Here is an 18,281-nt window from a genome sequence, read left to right on the forward strand (position 1 = left end):
ACCTGTGTTTATTATACATTATCCCCCATAGCCAGTAACCTGTGTTTTTTATACAGTATCCCCCGATAGCCAGTAACCTGTGTTTATTATACATTACCCCCCCATAGCCAGTAACTTGTGTTTATTATACATTATCCTCCAATAGCCAGTAACCTGTGTTTATTATACATTATCCCTCCCGCATTTCCGGACTTTTCGGGACTTTTGTTGCAGCCGCTTGGTAGATAACTCCCTAATTCCCACGGTATTAGGGAGTTATCTACCAAAAGCCTGAAAGACCTAAATTGGTCTGTCAGACAAATTTACTAATACTAAGTAAAAATTACTTAGTATTAGTAAATTGTGCCCCTACTCGCAATGCCGCGAGTAGGGGCATGTCTATTAAACAGTGAGCAGCTACTGAAATAAAAAAAAAAGGTCACCCCTCCCTGAGCGGCGGTGGGGGCCCTAAATAAAAATTAGGGGGGGGACCTAATGTCCTCCCCCCTGGCCCCCACCCCTGAGCGGTGGGTGGGGGCCCTTAACAAGAATAAGGGGGACGACGACACCTAATGTCCTCCCCCCTGGCCCCCACCCCTGAGAGACGGGTGGGGGCCCTAAATACAAATGGGGGGACCTAATGTCCTCCCCCCTGGCCCCCACCCCTGAGCGGTGGGTGGGGGCCCTAAACAAGAATAAGGGGGGACCTATTGTCCTCCCCCCTGGCCCCCACCCCTGAGCGGTGGGTGCGGGCACTAAACAAAAATAAGGGGGGGACCTATTGTCCTCCCCCTGGCCCCCACCCCTGAGCGGCGGGTGGGGGCCCTAAAGACACATGGGGGGACCTAATGTCCTCCCCCTGGCCCCCACCCCTGAGCGGTGGGTGGGGGCACTAAACAAAAATAAGGGGGGACCTATTGTCCACCCCTGAGCGGCGGGTGGGGGCCCTAAATACAAATGTCCTCCCCCGGGCCCCCACCCCTGAGCAGTGGGTGGGAGCCCTAAACAAGAATAAGGGGGGGGGGACCTAATGTCCTCCCCCCTGGCCCCCACCCCTGAGTGGTGGGTGGGGGCACTAAACAAAAATAAGGGGGTGACCTATTGTCCTCCCCCCTGGCCCCCACCACTGAGCGGTGGGTGGGGGCCCTAAATACAAATGGGGGACCTAATGTCCTCCCCCGGGCCCCCACCACTGAGCGGTGGGTGGGGGCCTCAACAAGAATAGGGGGGGGACCTATTGTCCTCCCCCTGGCCCCTACCCCTGAGCGGTGGGTGGGGGCACTAAACAAAAATAAAGGGGGGGACCTATTGTCCTCCCCCCTGGCCCCCACCCCATAGCGGTGGGTGGGGTCCCTAAATACAAATGGGGGGACCTAATGTCCTCCCCCCTTGCCCTCACCCCTGAGCGGTGGGTGGGGGCCCTAAACAAGAATAAGGGGGGACCTAATGTCCTCCCCCTGGCCCCCACCCCTGAGCGGTGGGTGGGGGCCTAAACAAGAATAAGGGGGCACCTATTGTCCTCCCCCCTGGCCCCCACCCCTGAGCGGCGGGTGGGGGCCCTAAATACAAATGGGGGGACCTATTGTCCTCCCCTTGGCTCCCACCCGTGAGCGGTAGGTGGGGCCCCTAAACAAGAATAAGGGGGGGACCTATTGTCCTCCCCCCTGGCCCCCACCACTGAGCGGTGGGTGGGGGCCCTAAACAAAAATAAAGGGGGGGGGAACCTATTGTCCTGGCCCCCACCCCTGGGGCCCTAAATACAAATGGGGGACCTAATGTCCTCCCCCCTGGCCCCCACCCCTGAGCGGCAGGTGGGGGCCCTAAATACAAATGGGGGGACCTATTGCCTCCCCCCTGGCCCCCACCCCTGAGCAGTGGGTGGGGGCCCTAAATACAAATGGGGGGGACCTAATGTCCTCCCCCCTGGCCCCCACCCCTGAGCGGTGGGTGGGGGCCCTAAATGAAAATTTAACCCCCTCCCCCCAAGGTGACTAGGGGTCCCCAAAAAAATAAACTCCTACCTACCCCCCTCACCCTAAAAATAATGAGGGGGGACCATTTAACTAAGTACCTTTAAAAAAAAAATACACTTATCATTCGATGTTTTCTTTCTTCTAAAATCTTCTTTTTTCAGCCCCAAAAAAGGCCAAATAAAAATCCATAATAACAGACGCAATAAAAAAAAAAACGAGCGCCCAAAAAATGAATCCATCTTCACCCGGCGAGGGCTCCGCGCAGACTGAAAATTCCACCGAACTTTCCCACGCTGTGTAAGATGACACAGAGCAGCCTAATTGCAGGGTGGGGCAAGGCTGCAGAGCTCAGTCTGCGAGGAGCCCTCGCCGGGTGAAGATGGATTATTTTTTTTGCGCTCGTTTTTTTTTTTATTGCCTCTGTTATTATGGATTTTTATTTGGCCTTATTTGGGGCTGATAAAAGAAGATTTTAGAAGAAAGAAAACATTGAATTGCAGTGTATTTTTATTTTTAAAGGTACTTAGTTAAATGGTCCCCCCTCATTATTTTTAGGGTTAGGGGGGTAGGTAGGAGTTTATTTTCTGGGGGGAGGGGGTGACTAGGGGTTTGGGGACCCCTAGTCACCTGGGGGGAAGGGGGTTAAACATGTATTTAGGGCCCCCACCCGCCGCTCAGGGGTGGGGGCCAGGGGGGAGGACATTATGTCCCCCCCCCCTATTTGTGTTTAGGGCCCCCACCCACCGCTCAGGGGTGGGGGCCAGGGGGAGGACATTTGGTCCTCCCCACCTTACTTTTGTTTAGGGCCCCCACCCACCGCTCAGGGGTGGGGGCCAGGGGGAGGACATTTGGTCCTCCCCACCTTACTTTTGTTTAGGGCCCCCACCCACCGCTCAGGGGTGGGGGCCAGGGGGGAGGACATTAGGTCACCCCCCAATTTGTATTCAGGGCTCCACCCACCGCTCAAGGGTAGGGGCCAGGGGGGAGGACGTTAGGTCCCCCCACCAATTTGTATTTAGGGCCCCCACCCACCGCTCAGGGGTGGCGGCCAGGGGGGAGGACATTAGGTCCCCCCCCCTTATTCTCTCAGGGGTGGGGGCCGGTGGGGAGGACAATAGGTCCTCCCCCTTTTTTTAGGTGGTAGTCCCCTTCAAACAACTTTTCCATCACTATTGTGGCCAGAAAGAGTCCCTGTGGGTTTTAAAATCCGCCTGCCTATTGAAGTCTATGGCGGTTCACTGGGTTCGCCCGTTCGCGAACATTTGCGGAAGTTCGCGTTCGCCGTTCGCGAACGGAAAATGTCATGTTCGCGACATCACTAATAGTTACAGCTTCATCTATTCAGGCAGAAACATTCACAGTATATGATATAGGGAGATTAAAGCTCTCTTTCAGTACAATTGTGGCACACACTATATATTTTTGTAAGGAATCAATATAGAGACACAAATCATCCTTTAGGAGAACTAAAACTTCATAACTGCCGAATCCTAGCTAATGTTGTTTAAATAGAAACTGGGTTTGAATGGGTTAAACATTTTTCTTACTGTAGTTTAGATACACTGGCATAGATGCCATCACAACATAACATACGTATGAGATATGAATTATTAACATTCACTCCATAACAGTTTTTTTCTTTTCATATATTAGACAAGCAACCTAAGGGTTAAATGGTTTGCAAATAAAAGGACGCCCTCCTCTCTCACGATTGGCAGGCTGGACAAAGTGCTCAGCCAACCATCAATGAGTTGCTCGTTTAAAAAGCAGAAACTTACCTGTCTTCAGTTTCCCTCTGATGAGCGATCCTGGCGAAACGCGCGCGTCAGGGGCTCAGGACATCTAATCAGTAATTGCCGAGATCTGCACTGACAGAATTCTGACCTGATGTATAGACGTCCTGCACATTTTTAGGGATCTAGCAGTCCTAAGATCGACTATTTACTTTCACTTATTACTAATTTTGAGTGGTGGGCATAAGACAGAATAGACAGGTTTTTTATTAAGGGGTGCCCTCGAAGTCACATGAGATAAGAATCTTTTCCCTAAGAACTACAGACTAGCTATAAGATAAGCATTAGCTTACTGATTTAAGTACCTTGTGTTGCTTATTTCAATGTGAACTATACAATAGAAGCTCAGAAATACAGCAGGTCTGTTCTATAGAATAAAACCCGTTTTTTCTTTCACTGATACCTTTTTTACTGATCTGTCTGCACTATTCTATGCAAGAGATTCAGGTCTATTTAGAACCAACCTGACAGATACTTTATAAATCAAAGACTGCTACTTTGTAACGATTTATCTCTATTCAACACCGAGAGAAGTCTATCTGCCCTGAGTAACTGCTAATCAAAACATATGAGGATTGCATCTTTAGTTAAACTCAGTATTAATTGGAACTGCTTTATATAACTAAGGAAGACACTTCAGAACTGATTATCTTGTGTAGTAATTTTGATTGATATTGGTTAAATATACTAAACGATCAACTTTGTAAATAGGATCTCTACTGGTATCTTACAGACAGATTTGTGACTACTAACCCTATTTTAATATTGCTTGTCACACTTGTTTTATTTTATGTATTTACATATTAAAAGTTAAGTTTTATTAATAGACATAGAAAGACTCAATTTCAATATATTTTTTTTCCTAACCTCTGGTGACACCTACTGGTAGTTTTTTGTTACTACATATTTTTTATTTTGGTTTTATTTCCAATTCTTTTGCTGTTTCAGATATATATATTAGGGGTTACCCCCCATTTTCTCCTACTACCACTAGATTGTTCACCCTCTAATTAAGGCTCGATTAAAGCTTTTGTTCGTCGTCACTACCTTCCCACATCGGGAGTGGGTAATTTGCGCGCCTGCTGCCTTCCTTGCATGTGGTAGCCATTTGTCAGGGTCCCTGTACGGAATCAAACCCTGATTCCTCATTACCCATGGTCACCATGGTAGGCGCAGTCAATGGCATCGAAAGTTGATATGGATTGACATTCGAATGCGTCGTCGCCTTCTCGTTGGGGAGCACATTGAAAAAGTGCTCTAGCATGACGAGCTGGGTGATCTCCTCCAGGAACTTGGCTTGATGGGAGTTCAGGCACTTCTAGGTTGCCCTTGTGATGCCACGGTGTATACCCAGATATATCAGAGCTGCTGCAGAAAGTGCGGGCCGATTGTGTGCGCTTTTGGCGTTCTCACGCTCACCGCCTCATGAGACTGTGCGAGCAGCAGCAGGCGATAGTGGAGTTTCAGATGCAGCACGCACGGGTCAGTCGCTCTGCGAAACAGTTTTCTTTTTTGTATGTCCCAATATTTTGGGGGCTACCCCAATTAAAATAAAAAATAGATATATATAAACAGTGTTGACTTCCTCCTCCTCCTCCACCGCTGCTTCCACCGTCACCACCTCCTCAACCTATGGGTCAGTCACTTAGTATAAACTATCTACACAATAGCAGAGGCTTGTAAAGGCCTTTTCTCCATGCATCAGGAGTTGAGCATTTCTCCATGCATCAGGACTGCAAGAAATGCACCGCAGGCCGAAAATGTTTCTTTTTTTGTATGTCCCAATATTTTGTGGGCTAACCCAATTAAAATAAAAAAAAAAATATATATATATATATATATATATATAAACAGTGTTGGCTACCACCTCCTCCTCCTCCACCGATGCTTCCACCTACACCGCCACGGTCACTGCCTCTTCAACCTATCTAGTAATGTTCTCTCTTGTAGGTTCCCCTGCGCTTTGTCTGGATCCTGGGTCACTCTTATATTTATTGGGCACCGCGCAGAACTGAGCAAACGTCCTACAGGAGGAACCTAGGCTTTCCTTTTGAAGTGGCAAGCGTCCGGTGGCGAGGCGTTTGAGGGCTCTCCTGATGGCAGTTTTACACAGAATGCGTGGAGTTACGGAAGTTTGTTTCGGGGCCGGTGACGTTAGTGGTCCATGTTGGGGGTAATGGCCTCATATTTCAGATTAAACAGGACTTGGCCCGGTATTTAGCTTTCTTTCAGGACCTCACACTTATTTGGTCCGAAATTGTTCCGCGCCCATATTGGAGGGCATTGCCGCACGCCCGCGGGATTGAGTGGGCATGGGGAAAATTGAACATGACGGTCGCCAGGTTTGTTCGAGGTCTCAGTGGGATAGTGGTCCATCACGTGGAGCTAGAAGGGGATAACTCTAATCTATTGAGGAGAGATGGAGTCCACTTATCTGACATAGGGCTGGATATCTTTAACCTGACATAGGGCTGGATATCTTTTACAGTCTGGTGTGGAATTGTCGCTGGCTGCGGGGGGTGCGATGCCGACAGGAGATGAGCTGGGTCGACATCGCAGTGGTGGTGTTCCTGGCCAGCGCATTTAAAATTGAAGGATGATGAATCAACTTGGGGAGTCGCAGCCTGCTGAGAGCTGATGGCAGTAGGCAGGCTGATATGAACTCATGGTTATGGAAGTGGAAGCTGTCTGTTGGGGTAACCCCTCAACAGCTGACAGTTGGTGGAAAGCTGGTCGGTATAAGTAAATAAAGCTGTGGCCGTTGCCCTTACCCATAATTATGGTGTGTTGTGTTTCATTTGCGGAGGGCAACGGGAGGTGGGTTGTGGGCAGCAGTCAAGTAACTCTCTGGACTAAAAGGAAGGGAGGGCATGACTGCTGGCTAGCAGTAAGGGGGTGGTCAGTGGGGATACAAAGTTGCAAAAGGGGAATAAAAGGTGATGCACTGGGAGGGGTTTCACCAGTGGCCAGAAGGACTGTAAAGGTCTCTGGCTTTTTGCCCGCCCACCCTCCCCATATATTGGCGCAATGTGCGGTGTTGGTTTGTTGGTATTGTTCTGTAGTTCTGTTTTTTTTGTTTTGTTTTTTCGTTGTCACAGCTGCAGCTGCAGCGGCCTGGCCAGCGCATTTAAAATGGAAGGATGATGAATCAACTTGGGGAGTCGCAGTCTGCCGAGGGCTGATGGCGGTCGGCTGGCTGATATGAACTCATGGTTATGGAAGTGGAAGCTGTCTGTTGGGGTAACCCCTCAACAGCTGACAGTTGGTGGAAAGTTGGTCTATATAAGTAAATAAAGCTGTGGCTGTTGCCCTTACCCGTAATTATGGTGTGTTGTGTTTCATTTGCGGAGGGCAACGGGGGTGGGTTGTGGGCAGCAGTCATGTATCAACTGTCTAATAAGAGTAATTACTGATGGGATGTGGTTATGTTCCAAATTCCATGTATGATTGATACTCTTTCTGGAAGTGCCATAATTATTGGAATTAAAAAAAGGGGGGGGGGGCTGTGATGAGCAGTGTTATCCACAATATAATGCCAAGCCAACTAAGGTTTATTTAGCGTACCCCTTGATCACGGGGCAATGGTGTTTTCTACATAAAGATCAGAAAAATTCTGATGAAATGTTCAAGTTTATAAGTGAGGCAACAATAATCTGTGGAAAAAATTCATCCTTATATTTGTACTGGTAAATTAAAAGCATTTTTCTGGAAGACCTTATTAGAAGATATTTCAGCAAAATGTCCCAAAACAGGGTAGAATTACATTTAAAATATACACTGAATTAACATGGAGGGAGTGTGTTGTTTAGGCAATATCACCATAGCAATGTCCATTAATGAGCAAATGCTAGAGTGTAGGCTTTTGTAGTAGGAAATTGTTACTAGTTGAAGAACCCAGCACTGATGGGTCTAGTAATTAAGGCCTAATTTGTAATTTTTGGATGAACGTTTAAGGTGATTTTTATCAATGTTTTGAGAGGAAATCATTTTGGAGGTTTATCCAATAGTATTGAATTATTTGGGATTATTAAATCAAGGTCTGATTCTGGGAACATAGATTTATTGAGAATTATCCCTATATCAATGTGTTAAATTATTTAAAGATTTAGTCTGGAAGTTCAATTTCTTAAGGAGGCATTTTTAACAAATGAAGCATGAATAACATAACACAATTACACAATTTAATAACAGAATTAATAACTATGTGATGGTCTCTGATGAGCAGGAGTAATTTATAAAGATTGCTTTAATAATGGTATAGTTTTAAATTACTAAATTAAAAGTTAGCATCGAAGGGAGGTGCAAAGCCCTTCTCGGATTTAACATTTTTTTTTTAATTTGTGTTTTATTGCAATTTTTTATTGGGTGGGGGTACAGAAGATAAAAAGGGGGGGGGGGAGAGGAGGGTGGTTCACAAGTAATTACAAAACATCACATATCAAATTGTTCACATGACTTTTTTGATCCTGACTTTTAACTTCCTGACTTCTAACCTCCCATGTTTAAGTCCAGGTGTTGCAGATAAGACCAATTTATCAGTTGTAATTTAATTTGATTAAGGCCCATCCTGGGGGTTATGTTTAACCGTTTATGTATATGTATTGCTACTGTTGCCATTTTCAGGGCTTCGTCACATAACTTTTGAATCTTTCATTGAGTTAATATCCAGCATGCGAGTGGACGGCCAGTCACACAACATCTCGTGTTTTTTTTTGTTTTTTTCATATACATTATAAACATGGTTACCTAGGAATTGTGTTTAAGGCATTCACATGAATCTGTACATAATTGTGCATGCGTCGCCTTTTCTTGCCCTGACCTTTTTATTTTTACTATAAGTGAGAAGTACTTGTTATGGTTTAAGGTTAGACCATCTGGTCCAGTTGGAGTGTGCGATGGTGATTTGTTTGCGCGACAATGCTGACAGTTTTTCATATTTGAGATACTGTCAAGTTTTTTGTTCCAGCATTGAGGGTGACGGACACGTGTTGCTTTTCCAGTGTGATGCTATTAGGTTACGTGTCTCCTCCTCCTCCACCGATGCTTCCACCTACACCGCCACGGTCACTGCCTCTTCAACCTATCTAGTAATGTTCTCTCTTGTAGGTTCCCCTGCGCTTTGTCTGGATCCTGGGTCACTCTTATATTTATTGGGCACCGCGCAGAACTGAGCAAACGTCCTACAGGAGGAACCTAGGCTTTCCTTTTGAAGTGGCAAGCGTCCGGTGGCGAGGCGTTTGAGGGCTCTCCTGATGGCAGTTTTACACAGAATGCGTGGAGTTACGGAAGTTTGTTTCGGGGCCGGTGACGTTAGTGGTCCATGTTGGGGGTAATGGCCTCATATTTCAGATTAAACAGGACTTGGCCCGGTATTTAGCTTTCTTTCAGGACCTCACACTTATTTGGTCCGAAATTGTTCCGCGCCCATATTGGAGGGCATTGCCGCACGCCCGCGGGATTGAGTGGGCATGGGGAAAATTGAACATGACGGTCGCCAGGTTTGTTCGAGGTCTCAGTGGGATAGTGGTCCATCACGTGGAGCTAGAAGGGGATAACTCTAATCTATTGAGGAGAGATGGAGTCCACTTATCTGACATAGGGCTGGATATCTTTAACCTGACATAGGGCTGGATATCTTTTACAGTCTGGTGTGGAATTGTCGCTGGCTGCGGGGGGTGCGATGCCGACAGGAGATGAGCTGGGTCGACATCGCAGTGGTGGTGTTCCTGGCCAGCGCATTTAAAATTGAAGGATGATGAATCAACTTGGGGAGTCGCAGCCTGCTGAGAGCTGATGGCAGTAGGCAGGCTGATATGAACTCATGGTTATGGAAGTGGAAGCTGTCTGTTGGGGTAACCCCTCAACAGCTGACAGTTGGTGGAAAGCTGGTCGGTATAAGTAAATAAAGCTGTGGCCGTTGCCCTTACCCATAATTATGGTGTGTTGTGTTTCATTTGCGGAGGGCAACGGGAGGTGGGTTGTGGGCAGCAGTCAAGTAACTCTCTGGACTAAAAGGAAGGGAGGGCATGACTGCTGGCTAGCAGTAAGGGGGTGGTCAGTGGGGATACAAAGTTGCAAAAGGGGAATAAAAGGTGATGCACTGGGAGGGGTTTCACCAGTGGCCAGAAGGACTGTAAAGGTCTCTGGCTTTTTGCCCGCCCACCCTCCCCATATATTGGCGCAATGTGCGGTGTTGGTTTGTTGGTATTGTTCTGTAGTTCTGTTTTTTTTGTTTTGTTTTTTCGTTGTCACAGCTGCAGCTGCAGCGGCCTGGCCAGCGCATTTAAAATGGAAGGATGATGAATCAACTTGGGGAGTCGCAGTCTGCCGAGGGCTGATGGCGGTCGGCTGGCTGATATGAACTCATGGTTATGGAAGTGGAAGCTGTCTGTTGGGGTAACCCCTCAACAGCTGACAGTTGGTGGAAAGTTGGTCTATATAAGTAAATAAAGCTGTGGCTGTTGCCCTTACCCGTAATTATGGTGTGTTGTGTTTCATTTGCGGAGGGCAACGGGGGTGGGTTGTGGGCAGCAGTCATGTATCAACTGTCTAATAAGAGTAATTACTGATGGGATGTGGTTATGTTCCAAATTCCATGTATGATTGATACTCTTTCTGGAAGTGCCATAATTATTGGAATTAAAAAAAGGGGGGGGGGGCTGTGATGAGCAGTGTTATCCACAATATAATGCCAAGCCAACTAAGGTTTATTTAGCGTACCCCTTGATCACGGGGCAATGGTGTTTTCTACATAAAGATCAGAAAAATTCTGATGAAATGTTCAAGTTTATAAGTGAGGCAACAATAATCTGTGGAAAAAATTCATCCTTATATTTGTACTGGTAAATTAAAAGCATTTTTCTGGAAGACCTTATTAGAAGATATTTCAGCAAAATGTCCCAAAACAGGGTAGAATTACATTTAAAATATACACTGAATTAACATGGAGGGAGTGTGTTGTTTAGGCAATATCACCATAGCAATGTCCATTAATGAGCAAATGCTAGAGTGTAGGCTTTTGTAGTAGGAAATTGTTACTAGTTGAAGAACCCAGCACTGATGGGTCTAGTAATTAAGGCCTAATTTGTAATTTTTGGATGAACGTTTAAGGTGATTTTTATCAATGTTTTGAGAGGAAATCATTTTGGAGGTTTATCCAATAGTATTGAATTATTTGGGATTATTAAATCAAGGTCTGATTCTGGGAACATAGATTTATTGAGAATTATCCCTATATCAATGTGTTAAATTATTTAAAGATTTAGTCTGGAAGTTCAATTTCTTAAGGAGGCATTTTTAACAAATGAAGCATGAATAACATAACACAATTACACAATTTAATAACAGAATTAATAACTATGTGATGGTCTCTGATGAGCAGGAGTAATTTATAAAGATTGCTTTAATAATGGTATAGTTTTAAATTACTAAATTAAAAGTTAGCATCGAAGGGAGGTGCAAAGCCCTTCTCGGATTTAACATTTTTTTTTTAATTTGTGTTTTATTGCAATTTTTTATTGGGTGGGGGTACAGAAGATAAAAAGGGGGGGGGGGGAGAGGAGGGTGGTTCACAAGTAATTACAAAACATCACATATCAAATTGTTCACATGACTTTTTTGATCCTGACTTTTAACTTCCTGACTTCTAACCTCCCATGTTTAAGTCCAGGTGTTGCAGATAAGACCAATTTATCAGTTGTAATTTAATTTGATTAAGGCCCATCCTGGGGGTTATGTTTAACCGTTTATGTATATGTATTGCTACTGTTGCCATTTTCAGGGCTTCGTCACATAACTTTTGAATCTTTCATTGAGTTAATATCCAGCATGCGAGTGGACGGCCAGTCACACAACATCTCGTGTTTTTTTTTGTTTTTTTCATATACATTATAAACATGGTTACCTAGGAATTGTGTTTAAGGCATTCACATGAATCTGTACATAATTGTGCATGCGTCGCCTTTTCTTGCCCTGACCTTTTTATTTTTACTATAAGTGAGAAGTACTTGTTATGGTTTAAGGTTAGACCATCTGGTCCAGTTGGAGTGTGCGATGGTGATTTGTTTGCGCGACAATGCTGACAGTTTTTCATATTTGAGATACTGTCAAGTTTTTTGTTCCAGCATTGAGGGTGACGGACACGTGTTGCTTTTCCAGTGTGATGCTATTAGGTTACGTGTCGCTAGTATTGTAATTCTTATCATGTGTTTATCTTGGTTGGAAACAGGAGTAGGGATTTATAGAAATAGACACAACTCAATTGTCAGTGTTAGTTTTGCGATGCCCAGTAGTGACCATAGGTTTTGGGTTTCCCTCCATAGTGGTGCAATGATATGGCAGTCCCACCAAATGTGGGTCATAGTACCTCTAGTTTGCCCACATCTCCAACAGTTATCTGAAGTGAGAGGGTATATTCTATGGAGTCTGTCGGGAGTGTAGTACCATCGGTACACAATTTTTTTGTGGGCTTCAACATGTGAATAGCATGTGGTTATGCCTCTGAGGGCTGTGTGTTTAGCCAATGTTGATCTGTAAATGCTAAGGGGTGTTCTTTTTCCCACTGTACTTTATAGACAAATTGTGGAGGGTCAACATGATTTCCTAGCGCTGTATATCCCAAGGACAGGGTTTCATTTCTTGTCGGTGCCGAGTGGCATCTGTCATATAGTTTGAGTGATTCTAGGTCTGTAGAATGTGTCTCTTTTGTGGGATGTATCACCTTATCTATGACTATGCTCTTTAACTGGAGATATGGGAAAATAAAAGACAGGGGAAGATCAAACATGGTTTGTAATGTCGGGAAGGGTAGTATTGCCCCATCTTGGCATAGGTCTTTGATACGTTTAATTCCCAGTTCCTTCCATTTATTCAGGGACAGCCTTGGGGATATCGATTGAAGCGCTGTAATTGGGGCCTGGCAGGAGAAATTTGAACTGTCCCGTTTGGAGTGATGAAAGTGATCCCAGACATGGATAGAGTATTGGGACAGGGGGAGTAATTTACAGTGTTTAACTCTCAATTGCTTAGGGGTCCACATATGATCTACGACTGATCCTCTGGGGCCGTATTGATTGTCGAGGTCTGCCCATTGCAATGTTAGCACTGGGGCATGTCGTTTTACTGCGCTTTGTAAGACTGCGGCTTTGTGTTATCTCATTACGTTGCTGAACCCCACGCCTCCTTTTGTGTTTGGAGATTGAATCAAGGCCAGTGATAGTTTCGGCTTCTTTTTTTCCCAAATAAATGCAGAGAGTACATTTTGTATTTGTTTGCCTAGTGTGGGTGAAAGTGGTAGGGGCAGCATCCTAAATACATATAACAGTTTCGGTAGGACCATCATTTTAATGGCGTTAATCCTGCCTAGCCATGACAACATAACATCCTTTCATTTATGTAGGGCATGTTTACACAATTGTGGTAGGGAAAAAAAAAATAGTGTGGTAATACTTCAGTAAGTTGCAGCAATTTTAACTCCCAGATAGGTGATGTGTATGTGTCTCAATCGAAAGGGAATTTGTCTTTCAACTTAGACACCGTGGAAGAGGACAAGCGAAGGGGTAAGGCCTGAGTTTTGGATTGGTTCAGTTTGTAATAGGATATCTTACTCTATTCCCCCAAGATGCTGATGAGATGTGGTAATGAACGTTCAGGGTGGGACATGGTAATGAGGACATCGTCAGCGAACATTGACAGAGTATATTGCGAGGATTTAATAGTAATCCCGGTTATGTTCGGTAGGGCTCTAATTCTGCAGTCGAGTGGTTCAAGGGAGAGAACATAAAGTAGAGGTGATAATGGGCAGCCTTGACGGGTGCCGTTAGTGATAGAGAAGGGGGATGACACAAACCCTGCACCGGTGACTCTGGCTGTCGGACATGAGTATAGTGCCATGATGCCCCTGAGATATGTTATAGGGAAGCCAAACCTGGTGAGAACTTGTTCCATGTAGTCCCAGTTCAGCCTATCGAATGTTTTTTAGTCTGTCTGCTAAAATCTTTTCATAAATCTTTATATCGCAATTTAAAAGAGAAATTGGTCTAAAGTTCTGGCAAAGTGTGGGTGGTTTACCAGGCTTAGGCAGGGTTAAGATATGTGCTTGTAGGATATCCGCGGGCATTGTCCCCGTTGTGAAGCAGTGGTTGAAAATGAGTGTAAGGTGGGGATTCAGCACTTCAGAGAATGTTTGATAGTAGAGGTTGGTAAAGCTGTCCGGCCCTGGGGATTTATGTGAGGGTAGTTGGGTTATAGTTCGTTTCAATTCCTCTTCTGTAAATGGTAGAGTGATAAAGTTTATTTCTTCCTGTGTTAAGGTGGGGAGATTTACTGTATCTAGGAAACGTGTGATATGCTCTTTGGAGGGTGTAGGTGTCAAGGGGTCTTCCTTAAGGTTATATAGGGAGCTATAATACTTTGCGAATTCTTCCACTATATCCTGTGGGTGCATAAGTTTATTGTTATTGGAGGATAAAATGTAGGATACCCTCAAGTTAGTCATGCGCGTTTTTAGTTTAGACGCGAGGAGGGATCCCGCCTTGTTGCCTTGGGCAAAGAATTTGTGTTTGTATTTTTGTAGGATATAATTAGTTTTGTCAGTTTCTAATTCGCGTAGTTCTATTTGTAGTGTTTGCAGTTGTTCCTGTTGGTTCGGAGTTGGGTTTATTTTTTTGGTATGTGTAAGTGTTGCTATTCGCTGAATTAAGGTGTTGTAGGTAAGAAGCCGTAATTTTGCGTAGCTAGCGTGTTTGATGAATAGTCCTCTAAGCACTGCCTTATGGGCTTGCCATATCATGTCTACGGATGAGGAGTCAGTGGTGTTGGTTTGAAAATATGATATAAGATCTTCTTTTATTTGTGCAATGATTTTAGGGTCGTTTAATAAGGATTAATTTAACCTCCAGGACCCTCTGTTGGGGTATTGGGCATTTAAGGTTAGGGAGAAAGGAGCGTGGTCGGACTACGTTATGAGGCCTATATGGGCGGATTGGATTTTAGGAATCATGGAGGTATGCACTAGAAATCGATCAATTTGTGAGTACGAATTGTGAACCTGTGAGTGGAAGGTAAAATCCTTCTCAGTGGGATGTAGCACCCTCCATGCATCCAGAAAGCCAGTGTGGTTTAGATGTTGTTGGATGGTCTTTGTCAGTATTAGGTGTTTCCTGATCGTGGCTTGTAAGATATCCATATTAGAGGTGGTGTCTAAAGTGTTGTCCAATACAAAGTTGGTGTCACCCCCTATCACCAGATTACCGAATTTATGTAAGTTAGCTAGGGTCAAACATTTTTCTAGATATACAAAAAATGCTATTGTGCAAATAAATGCCTAATAGTGCAGAAAATGTGGAGCGCTTTAACAATAAAAAAGAACACTTACTCCTGTAGTACTCAGGAGGTATATGGAGATAATCAAGAAGTCCTTGTATATCCACGGTAGGTAAACAACCTTAGAAATGGAAACAAAGACAGAGAAAACAGGGAAGCAGTGCTAACCCTGGTGTAGAAATCCTTGGTATAATAGGTGGTCAAATGTGGGTAACAATTAGCTTCTCACCTTGTCAGGAGCCAATAACCAGGCTCCGAGTTTGCAGACGTAGTGTCAAATATAGAGTGACACAACCCTTCTTTGCAGCAGCTTAAATATATCACTAGTCCACTTGAATGGAAAATATTACATTTATTGCAAATACAACTTTAAAACAATAAAATCAATATACTCAAGTGTCAGTGCTTGGTCCAAGACGCGTTTCGCCTGTATAATTCGGCTTTATCAATTGGTAAATACATGCTGCAAATACAAACTTTAAATATCCCCTAGTGGTAGCTAATTGGTGGATGGCGTCCGTGATACATCCAATCACGGCGCTCATGTAGGTGGGAGTGTAGGGACTCAGCTGCTAATAATATTCCTGACATCGTGATGTCATCACGCACGACGGCTCATGCGTGTGACATCACACGCGGAAGTAAACTCCTCGTGTGAGCCGTCCCACATCAGTGATGATTCCGAGGAGTGTTGCGATTATTTCAAGTGTCCGGAATGTCCCCTCCAGCTTCCAGTCGTGACGTAGGCGTGTTGCTTCGCACGATGGTGTAACCACAGGCGGTTCCCTTATTTACCACTATAATGTCCTAAAGCATAGAACTTAGTAGGGCTAACCATACAGATATCTTAGCCATAATTTTATATAGTTAGTAAGAGATCCTCTATTTAACATTTGTAAATAATTGAGAATACAATATAAAATAAGGATTGTCTTGGAAGCAATAGTTTTGTCTTTTAGATATTTATTATATAAAAATATAAATATAGACATATAAAATCCATTATAGCAGAGTTTATAAGATGAAATTAAATGCTTGCAAATATCATTAATAGGTTAACATACCCTTTCTGAACATGTCATCATGTCAGCCTCTCTGTCATTTTAAGATGGAGCAGCGCCTGTCTCCAAGTCTCTCCTCTGTGTGTTAACATTTAAAAGTATACATATTTATACCTTAGGTGTCTTCATTTTAGGGTCACCATAGTTCATATATGAAAAAGTCCATGACTAAAAGCAAGTGCACACGTCATGGGAAACTCCCGGACCTGGGGAACTTCCATCAACTTGGGACAAGATGGCTTCCCAAAGTCTGAATAGCTTATCTGTTGTTTATACTAAGACGTAAGTGCACAGTTGTGGGAGATTCCCGGATTTGGGGAAGTTCCATTAACTTGGGGTTACCACAGTATATTGTGTACTGAAAGAGTCGTAGTATAGCCTTGAAACTTGTTTATGCATTATTGTTATTGTAATTCATCTGGGACAAAATGGCGCAAACATATTATGCACTGAGGTTATTGCTTAAAGAAACAGTTATGAAAAACAATATGTTCCATTTCTAACACCTTGTCAGTTTGCAATATCTCTTAAAGACAAAGTACACAGTTTAAGAAATACAACATTTCATTCTAAAACTTGTAATATTTGCATTTGCCCATAACACCCTCTCCATTAAACTGTGGGCATTGTAGAGCATTTCTTCCTTAAATTAGTGAACCAAAGTTCTCCAACAGTCTTTAGGTTTTTTATGCTCCCAGCATCTTTGATCATTGTTGTAACAGTAAAATATCCGTAGTGTGATATTTTCCTGTAAAGGTGGTTGATTAAAATGAGCAAAGCTTTGTCTGGGAAAGAATTGAAAAGAACACCAAGTTCCAGAGTAAGATATTCTTGGATGGATCCAGATACGAATTGTAATCCAAAGTTAAAAGTAGTAATTTTATTTGTAATCCAAAGTCTTTAAAGGCCTGTAGGAGTTTACATTCCTTAGAGACATTGCTGGAGGTTGTATTTGTAGAATACCTGGGTATTTGTTGTAGAGTATAGGTTGTAGTCCAGCTTTCCAAATATTTGGCTAAAATTGGTTGCAGATATTGAATCAGCATTATCTTTTATCACTGTGGTGATGGTGTTGGTATTTGTCTTTGCTTTTTATTTTGTTTTTTCCATGAAACATTTTTACACCGTTTATGATGTGTATAGATTGGATACTCTCCGATATTCTTTTACGAAATAAATTAATTGAAAGCATTTCCAAGACATTGTCTTAAATGATATGGATCCCATTATAGTAAATGTTATGTTGATACAGCAATCGAAGTGGATTCTCTTTGCTGTATTGGAATCTTTGTAACATCTCAGTGATAGACATCTCAATGACATCAGGTGCTGTTGTGCTAAAAATGTTAACAGGTAAAATCTGTGGAAAAATCTTTACATTTGTTATACTTTGTATAATAATGATAGATGAAATAGTAACATAGTTAATCTTTCTAGTGTTTTATATTAAAGACAAACACCCTTGTATATGATTTAGAGATATAAGGATAATTTGAAGCAGCAAAGTATTTACCGCCTTTGTTCACAATGGTATGTAAATTACATTCTCTTTAAATGTTAAAAATACTCCTTTATTCAAAATCTCTCAATATATTTAGAATAGTTGCTAATTGGAAATATGACATTATTAATCTTTCTTAGTCCTGTTAGGTAGAAGACAACTTATTCCCTAAGTTACAATTAGTAAATATAATAAACTACAGTTATTAGTGGCTTAAAATACCAGAAACACCCAAAAATTGTCTTAAAATGTTTTTTTATTTTTTTTTTACCAAGATCTGATAGCCATTGTGGAAAGTTACGTTCGTGAGATTGGATGCTTAACAATGTGAATCTTAATTGTTTAAGTATATTTTTCAGTGGCTGTTGGGTGTAACTTAAAGGACCACTCTAGTGCCAGGAAAGCATACTCGTTTTCCTGGCACTAGAGTGCCCTGAGGGTGCCCCCACCCTCAGGGACCCCCTCCCGCCCGGCTCTTGAAAGGGGAAAAGGGTTAAAACTTACCTTTTTCCAGCGCTGGGCGGAGAGATCTCCTCCTGCTCTCCTCCTCTTCTCCTCCCCGTCGGCTGAATGCGCACGCGCGTCAAGAGCTGCGCGCGCATTCAGCCGGTCACATAGGAAAGCATTCATAATGCTTTCCTATGGACGCTTG

This window comes from Pelobates fuscus, chromosome 3, assembly GCF_036172605.1.
Source record: "Pelobates fuscus isolate aPelFus1 chromosome 3, aPelFus1.pri, whole genome shotgun sequence".
NCBI classification, from domain to species: Eukaryota; Metazoa; Chordata; class Amphibia; order Anura; family Pelobatidae; genus Pelobates; species Pelobates fuscus.